The sequence below is a fragment of the Mus pahari genome, chromosome 7 (genome assembly GCF_900095145.1).
Source record: "Mus pahari chromosome 7, PAHARI_EIJ_v1.1, whole genome shotgun sequence".
NCBI classification, from domain to species: Eukaryota; Metazoa; Chordata; class Mammalia; order Rodentia; family Muridae; genus Mus; species Mus pahari.
In genome coordinates this window covers 43,192,786-43,202,509 of record NC_034596.1, presented here as the reverse complement: position 1 = coordinate 43,202,509, position 9,724 = coordinate 43,192,786, and the positions used below count along the sequence as shown (strand labels likewise).

Genomic DNA, 9,724 nt, shown 5'->3' with positions numbered 1-9,724 from the left:
AAGAGGAAGAAGAAGAAGAAGAAGAAGAAGAAGAAGAAGAAGAAGAAGAAGAAGAAGAAGAAGAAGAAGAAGAAGAAGAAGAAGAAGAAGAAGAAGAAACAATCGTGCCAAAAAGGTCCACAGCCGTGTGCAGCCAATTCGCTGCACAAACTGTACCAGGTGCATGCCCAAGGATAAAGCCATTAAGAAGTTTGTCATTCCCCAATGAAGGAGCCAGAGAAAGTACCTAGGGAGCTGAAGTGGTATGAAGCTGCATATGAGGAACATCAATATGAACTAACCAGTACCCCCAGAGCTCCTTGGAACTATACCACCAATCAAAAAAACACATGGTGGAACTTGTTGCTCTAGCTATATATGTAGCAGAGGATGGTCTAGTCGGTTATCAATGGGAGGAGAGACCCTTGGTCCTGTGAAGGCTCTATGCCCCAGTATAGTGGAATGCCAGGGCCAGGAAGGGGACTGGGTGGGTTGGGGAGCAGGGAGAGGGGATAGGGGATTTTCGGAGAGGAAATTAGGAAAGGGGATAACATTTGAAATGTAAATAAAGAAAATATCTAAAAAATAAAAAATAAATTAAAAAGTTTAAAACTAAAAAAAAAAAAAAGTTTGTCATTCAGAAGCCGCTGCTGTCAGGGACATATCTGAAGCTAGTGTCTTTGATGCCTGTCCTTCCCAAACTCTATGTCAAGTTGCATTACTGTGTGAGCTGTGCCATCCATGGCAAGGTCGTCAGGAATCGATCCTGTGAAGCCCGGAAGGGCCGGACACCCCCACCACGTTTCAGACCTGCTGGCTCTACACCTCGTCCTCCACCAAAGCCCATGTAAAGAGGTGGTTTTGTAATGGCAGAAGGAAAACTATCCTGGAAAAATAAAATGGATATTTTACTAAAAAGGAAAAAGAAAAGAAAAGAAATGTAAATAAATAAAATAACCAATAAAAATATATATGAAGTAAACACAATGTTCAAATAGTTTTAGATATGTTGAGTTAGATACCTATTCAACTGTGAGCTTCAAGTATTGAAAATAGAGAAAAAAATATAATCCAGGAGAAAGGTCTAGAAGAGAGGAGGGGAGAGGGAGGAGGGAAGGAGGGAGAGTCTGGGAAGGTTAGAAATCACAGGAATTGGTAAGCTTCAAAGAAAATGAGACAAAGGAAGTATCCATTTGTGTTCTCCAATACTGGAAAGAAAGAACAGACACCAAGAGGGAAATAGCAGCAGGGTCAGCAAGGTCCAATAGTGAGTGCTAGCCTGTAAAACAGGACAGGTATTTACAATTAAATAAAAATATAATTCCATAATAAGCTGATGAGTTTAATGTCAACCTCTCAAACAAACTAGAATTATATGAAAGGAGGGAACTTTGAGAAAATGCCTCCATAATGTCTAGCTATGAGTTATTTTCTGAATTAATAATTGGTAGGGGAGGGCCCAGCTCACTGTGGGTGTTTCCATTCCTGGGTTCTATAAGAACTAGCCATACTGAACAAACCATAGGGAGCAAGCTAGTGAGTAGAACCCCTTCATGGCTTCTACATCGCTTTTGCCTCCCAGATCCTGCCCTGTTGGAGTTCTTGTCCTGATGTTCTTCAATAATGAATATGGAAGTAAAAGTTGAAATAAACCCTTTTGTCCCCATCTTGGTTTTTGGTCACAATGTTTTATAGCAACAGCAGAGTACCTAACTAATGTACATCAGTTATCCCCTTCTTCTCCCTCCTAGTTTCTCTTATATACCGCAAACTCCACACCTTTCCAAATTTACAAACTTCCTCTTCTAACACACACACACACACACACACACACACACACACACACACACACACACACATTTGGTAATGGATAACCACACAGTTTTTGTAAAGAGCTTAATTATCATTTCTTTACAGGACCCTGCTGAGAGATTAAGTATCATCACTTCTACTAACTTGGGCATAGGAGGTCCTCAAGATTATTTTAGATCTTGATTCAGTCATTCAGATTTCATGTTATATATTTCAGCTTCAAGAGTTTGGCTCAATTGCAAACTTAAAATAGATGGCAGGCATGTAAGAAATATCTCTCCAAGGTTTAGATTGTTTAAGTAACCAGCATCCCATTTTTTGGCTGCTGGAGCACTATTGTTAGATTTTTGTGTTGTATTATACTCTGCCAAGGAGTAGCAAAGAAGATTTGACTCCTTGCCCTGATGCTGAAGAATGTGTTACTGATATTTGACATCCCTAGGTACCAGACATATAGGTGATACACAGACAAACATGCAAGGGAAACATTCATAAACATATAGAAAACAAACAAACAAACAAACAAATAAATCTGGACTCTGTTTTTTTATTAGATATTTTCTTTATTTACATTTCAAATGTTATCTCCTTTCCTCCTTTCCCCTCTAACCCCCTCTATCCCATCCTCCCTCCCCCTGCTCACTAATCCACCCAGTCTCAATTCCCTATCCTGGCATTCTATACTGGGGCATCAAGCCTTCACTGGACCAAGGGCTTCTCCTCTCACTGATGTCCCACAAGGCTATCCTCTGCTACATATGCATCTGGAGCCATGGATCCTTCCATGTATACTATTTGGTTGGTTGTCTAGTCCCTGGGAGCTCTGGGGGTACTATCTGGTTCATATTTTTGCTCCTCCTACAGGATTTCAAACCCCTTCAGCTCCTTGAGTCCTTTCTCCATTGGGGACCCTGTGCTTAGTCCAATGGATGGCTGTAAGTATTCACTTCTGTATTTGTCAGGCACTGGCAGAGCCATTCAGGAGATAGCTATATCAGGCTCCTATCAACAAGCACTTGTTGGCATCTAAAATAGTATCTGGGTTTGAAAACTGTATGTAGGATGAATCCCTAGGTAAGAGTCTCTAGGTGGCCTTTCCTTCAGTTTTTGCTCCATACTCTGTCTCACTATCTCCCCCCACGGGTATTTTGTTCCTCCTTCTAAGAAGGAACAAAGTATCCACACTTTTGTCTTCCTTATTCTTGAGATACAAGTGGTCTGTGAATTGTATCTTGGGTATTCCAAACTTTGGACTAGTACCCACTTATCAGTGAGTGCATACCTTGTGTGTTCTTTTGTGACTGGGTTACCTCACTCAGGATGATATTTTCTAGTTCCATCCATTTGCCTAAGAATTTCATGAAGTCATTGTTTTTAATAGCTGGGTATACTCCATTGTATAAATGCACCACATTTTCTGTATTCATTTCTCAGTTGAAGGACATCTGAGTTGTTTCCAGCTTCTGGCTATTATAAATAAGGCTGCTATGAACATAGTGGAGCATGTGTCCTTGTTATATGTTGAAGCATCTTTGGTATTACAGGAGTGGTATAGCTGGGTCCTCAGGTAGTAACATGTCCAATTTTCTGAGGAACTGCCAAACCGATTTCCAGAGTGGTTGTACCAGCTTGCAATCCCACCAGCAATGGAGGAGTGTTCCTCTTTCTCCACATCCTCACCAACATCTGCTGTCACCTGAGTTTTTGAACTTAGCCATTCTGACTGGTGTGAGGTGGAATCTCAGGGTTGTTTTGATTTGCATTTCCCTGATGACTAAGGATGTTGAACATTTCTTTAGGTGTTTCCAGCCAATCAATATTCCTCAGTTGAGAATTCTTTGTTTAGACATGTACCCCACTTTTAATATGGTTATTTGGTCCTCGGGTGTCTTGACTTCTTGAGTTTGTTGTATATATTGGATATTAGCCCTTTATTGGTTGTAGGGTTGGTAAAGATCTTTTCCCAATCTGTTGGTTGCCGTTTTTCATTATTGACAGTGTCCTTTGCTTTACAGAATCTTCGCAATTTTATGAGGTCCCATTTGTCAATTCTTGATCTGAGAGCATAAGCCATTGGTGCTCTGTTCGAGAAATTTTTCCCTGTCTCCATGGGGTAAATCTCTTCCCCACTTTCTTTTTCATTAGTTTCAGTGTATCTGGTTTTATGTGGAAGTCCTTGATGTACTTGGACTTGAGTTTTGTAGAAGGATATAAGAATGGATCAATTTGCATTCTTCTACATGCTAACTGCCAGTTGAGCCAGCACTATTTGTTGAAAATAATGTCTTTTTTCCACTGGATGGTTTTAGCTCTTTGTCAAAGATCAAGTGACCAAAGGTGTGTGGGTTCATTTCCAGGTCTTCAATTCTATTCCATTTATCTACCTGCCTGTCACTGTACCAATACCATGCAGTTTTTATCACTTTTGTTCTGTAATACAACTTGAGGTCATGGATGATGACTCCCCCAGAAGTTCTTTTATTGTTGAGAATAGTTTTCACTATCCTGGGTTTTTAGTTATTCCAAATGAATTTGGAAGTTGCTCTTTCTAAATCTATGAAGAATTGAGTTGGAATTTTGATGAGGATTGTATTGAATCTGTAGGTTGCTTTTGACAAGATGGTTATTTTTACTATATTTATCCTACCAATCCATGAGCATCAGAGATCTTTCAGTCTTCTGAGATTGGACTCTGTTTGTTAAAGAAATAGAAATGGAGAAAGACAGAGACAGAGAGATAAAACATTTAAGTGGAGGTGGATCTGGAAGGAGTTAGGAAATGCTAATGAACATGATCAAAATATATTGTATAAAACTCTCAAAAACTACATTATTTTAAAAAAAATCACAGCATGATCGTGCTTGCTAGTATTAGGGTCACACAGAGAGAAGGGCCTTTAGTCTAGCCAGCTTAGCCTAGTTAGAGAAACACAAGAACTAGCAAGAGTTTATGTCTCAAAAACAGTGACTATGGCTACTGTGAATATGGCTCATAAGAGTTAAAGTAGTAACTTCTGGTCTCCACACCCATGAGAACATCCAGGACCACATGTTAATACACATTAATCAATGTACTAGCTAATCAGTGAATAAAACTAAAAGTGCACAAGAGATTGAATAGAAATATAACTAAAGAGTAATACAAAGTACAGGATCTCATCATTTCCTTCAGTCTTTGAGTCTTCTAGACTGGGGCTTCTTTTTCCAAAGCTCGCTCTTCCCATAGAGAAGAAAAGGAACAAACCAAGTAGAAGCTGCCTCTCCAACCCACTATTCCATGTGCTTTCTCTTTCTTTCAGGGTTTTACAAGTGTATTCAACTGGAAACATTTTCCGTATTATTCTACTTGAGTCTCTGACCCTTTTGTAATCTTTTGTGTTCATGACTTCTTTTAGAGTCAGAACTAATAGTCCTAAGTAAAGAAAACTGTAATTCCAGAATGTTCACTCTCTTTCCATCTTGAAAAGGTTTCCTTTTAGAGTTGTTGATTTTACTCTCAAAAATGCATTTCTTGACCCAATTATCCATCCAAAGATTCATGAATACACCGCAACTTTCTTAAACATTTTGAAAGGTGATGTGATTGAATCTGATGTACATAATTGACTATTTCCTTTGAGAACATAATATGTTGAACTGTGATATTTCTCCCAAGATTTCTGTACTTCTGTTTAATTAATGAGTTTAGATTTAGAAAAGAGGCTTCTTTCTCGCTCATTTACTCCATGAGAACTGGCATGTGCAACAGTCAGGGATGGGGCTTGCAGCCAAATGTGCCTTTACTTACAGGAGACTTCCAATACATCCCAGTGTAATTGCAGTCTACCATCTAGTATATCATACATCTATCTGCTCCAGGCATTTAAATGCTGGGTCAATGATGAAATATCAGTTTCCTCTGATTAATATGGAAATCCATAGCTAGTATAAAGGTAGTATTACATAGTGTTTGAAAGCATATGTTCTCAGACCAAATTCTTAGTTTAATATATGTTTCTTTCACTGTATAGGCAAGCTTGATAATGCCCATGTTTCTGTCTCCTTGTAATAAGATAAGTAAATAATAGAACACATATTTTAGAAAATTATTAGATGAAATCGATAAAACCATTTGTATAACAATTCTGACCCAGGACATAAGACATATTGGGATCAGTTAGTGGCACCTGTAGATCAATCACCCACATTCTTCCATCTAGGTTTTTCTTCATAATGTTATTATCAAGCATTTCATTAAATATGGTAGCTTGCAAACATTCAATTCCATTTATAACTCTCTGGCAGAAGTCAACAGAAAATATGAGGCATTCATATTTCCAAGGACTAATTTCTAACTAATGTTGTGACAGATATATATGCTTGTATATATCTTGCATGTGTGTATGTGTGTGTGTTTATTAAATGTTCCTGTGGTATTTTATTTTTTATTTGCTACCTCTTCCTCATCTGAACACCTTCCTCTAAACTGTAATATCTATGCCCAGTTGGTGACCCCTGTAAGTATATTTCTTTCATTTGTGTTTGGTCTTCCCCTGGTTATTACTGTCTCCTAAATCACAGATCAAGTACTGTATTTAAAGTGCCTAATCAGCAGATTCAAATACAACTGGCCTCTTAGCCTGTCTCTACTGTGGTACCATGAATATAAACCTTTATTCTTGCTGTGTTACTTACTGTGGTCCTCTCCAGCATCACCAATTTGCATAGTTCTTCCATAAATCTGTAGATAAAACGCCTGTCACTTTTCTTTACTTCTCATATCAAACTCCTTCAATCGAGTAGTAGCATTATCAGTAGTATTGATACATCATTGTGCTCAATAGCCAACACCTTTCTGTAATATCAATTCTATTCCCTGAATTTTTTTTATTTATTTTGATAAATCCAAAAGAAGATGATCCACAAATATTATAGCAAGGATTTTTATGTTTCTGAATCTCATTGAGAGTAAATTGCTGACACAAATATTTTAATTCAAGCTCAGTGAACGTGAGACAGAAGGAAACTGATGAGAATTATGTATGCTCAGATACATCATAGTCAGACCATAGAAAAATCAAGATGGGGAAAATAACTTGAAAGCATCCAGGAAAAAAAATGAGATGTTACAAAGAGAGAAACAATCACAGAAATAATGGTGAGGTTATCATCAGAAATCATGAAAATCAGGAAACAGAGAACATCCTGTAAGAGTAAGCACAGCAAAAAGAAAATTAGGCTATCACATAAACTATTTCTACGAGTCAAGACTTCTCTTTCCAAAGAAAATATCCCCAGGATTAGAAGTGAAATAAAAACTCTTTCCTCTAAAGGAAAATCAAGTGAATTTACGACGGCAAATAATTTGGTAAATAGACAGACTTACTTCCTTTTGCCAAGAAAGTGTAAATCACATACATATCTAGTTTTTAAAATTTTTATTATTATTAGCTTTTGAGATCAGATCTCATTATGTTATCCATATGTATTGCAAAGGCTCAGTCTGCTGTAGACCTGGAGTTAAAGTCCAGTACCACTGAACTAGCTTTGTGTACTTCACACAATTTTTAAAAAAGATACATAAATTTATCTGGCACCCAAATGTATGAGAGACAGAACAAGAAGAAAAGAAATTAAATTGAATGTGGTTGACTATAGGCTTCTATAAGTTACTGAAATGGTAAAATACTAACTACGTAGAACATTAGATTCACATGTATCCATTTAAGCAGGAACTACAGCTTGATTTTTTTAAACACACAATCAAATAGGTAATGGATAGAATTTTCAAGTATATCAAAAATACTCAGCTAATCCAAGTGAGGCCAAAAAAGACGGGAAAAAAAGCCAACAAAATAGTCAGAGAGGAAACAGAAAAGTCAGGATGCTGAGATAACTAGCTAAAGTATAAATGCATCAGGAAGCCCTCTGGATGTAAATGATCTTATCTGTACCAATAAAAAAGCATTATCAGAATAAAAAAGCAAAACTAAACTTTACATTACCTATGAACACTTTTTTATTAGAAGGACATAGCAAAAGTGTTTTCTTATAGGTACCCAGCAAACACCAACAATTCTAAGCTTTATGTGTTATGTAAGTAAGGTAAAATATGGATTCAGAGTGAGCAAGCTCTCCACTGTTGGAGGGAAGCCTGACACAGAATAGCAGGCCATTCCAAAAGACAAATCAAACCTAACACTGAGAAACCCAACTAACAAAATGTGTCACAGTGTATACTGACATTTTAAGAAAATACAGCTGAAAATGGAATCTTACTTTTATTAAAGATACACCTTTTTAATTAATCAAGTGACATAGTATTTGATATAATGCAAGTTATTTGGGGGAAGATTATTGAAGATTATTAACATCCTGCTATTCGAAAACTATCCCTCAACCAATATAGCTTCAAAGGAGAGAAATTTATTAGTCATCTGGACATCTTGTGATAATCCCTCTTTGGCAGACTCTCACATCTGATACTGCCGGCCACCATTATCCACCATACCCCTTTTTGATTAATAAGAAAAGGAGCTGAGGATGCATTTTATCATCTTCAGCTTCCTGGGGTCTGTCAAATACTCTTGTTTTACAAGATGTAGTTTTCCTGTAGGGCTTTAAGTGTGTCTGCATAATTTTTCATCAAGGCAATAATGTGGGATCCTAAATCATAAACATTCTTTGCAAGTCCCTTAAGTGCGGTGTAATTTGGAACAGGCAATCCATTTCAAATTTGGGAAATTAAAGGGGAAATAGCCAAGCACAAGTTACAAGAGCGGGGCCTGACTCCCACACCTGCAATCTCAACCAAATGACATAAAATGCCAAGCCATTATTCTTCCAATTTAGCTTCCTCGGCTTTCATGTTCAAAACCAAATTCATTCTAAAAGTAATCAAATCAGATAAGGACTGCGGCTGTGGAGGGGAAATGCTAACGACAGAAGAGTGGCTGGAGGTTTGGGTGTTCTAACATTTCAGTTTATTTTATGGGGCATAGTTTAAAATGATTTTTTGCGGGTTAGTTTAATTGGAGTATCAGAAATCCTTTCATCTGTTTTGACAATTGAAATGACGATGTGCTGCCCGCACTGTGTTTATGCTGTTAGAGAGGGGAACATCCATATTGATACTCTAGCTACTGAAAATTTAAAAGGACGAGAACAGCTAAGGGCCGATTAGCCATGAAGAACATTAGCTTCGATACTTCTTAGGCAGAGCCAGACATTACGTCAAGCATGACAAACCACTCTAGCATAAAAGTATTAGCGGCCTCCAGGTCTCAGGCTTACCCTTAAGTTATTTCATTAAAATACAAAATCATGTTGACCTAATTTTTTGACAGGTTTCAAAGAGAGGAAAGATTTCCTCCTATGCCTGGCCTCCCTGTTCCTTCCTCTGTCCTGCCATAACTCTGGGGAGTTTGCCAGTTTCAAGTCATTCAGAAAGCCGATCCCTTCTCTTTTAATCAAGGTAGAAGCTCCAGCTTTGAATGCTTTCTCCTCTCATCTCCAAACATGTATGCGGAGGCTCTTCATTGGCATGAGAACTTCCAATCTCGGTAACTCTTAACGTCCTTGGGGAGAGCAGAGCTACTCAGCATTCAGTGGAGAAGCTGGAACTGCCTGGATCGGCCTCATTATGTAGGCCATATGCAATAAGCCACCATACCTAACAGCTGCTGGTGCTAGGATTAAGGGGAAAATATTTAATTTGATGCCGGAGCACGTGCGCTTCTTTTCAGCTGTAGCTCTTACCTGCTCTCTAGGGCATGTGTTAGATATATGGTGTAACTCAGAAATCATTTAATTGTGTCAACACAATGTTAGGATGTTTGTTTAAAGTAAAAATTAATTTTTGCAGTATAAATTGATTAGTTGACAGGCTACTTGACTGTCACATAGCTACTGGATACAAAGAAAAAAAAATGGCTTGGTTAATCTGAGCAAAGGG

General features: G+C 37.9%; 1 pseudogene; it reads left to right on the top strand.

Moving 5' to 3' along the window:
* Window positions 1-88: 88 nt before the first annotated feature.
* LOC110324837 lies at window positions 89-830 on the top strand (annotated as a pseudogene).
* Window positions 831-9,724: the final 8,894 nt, after the last annotated feature.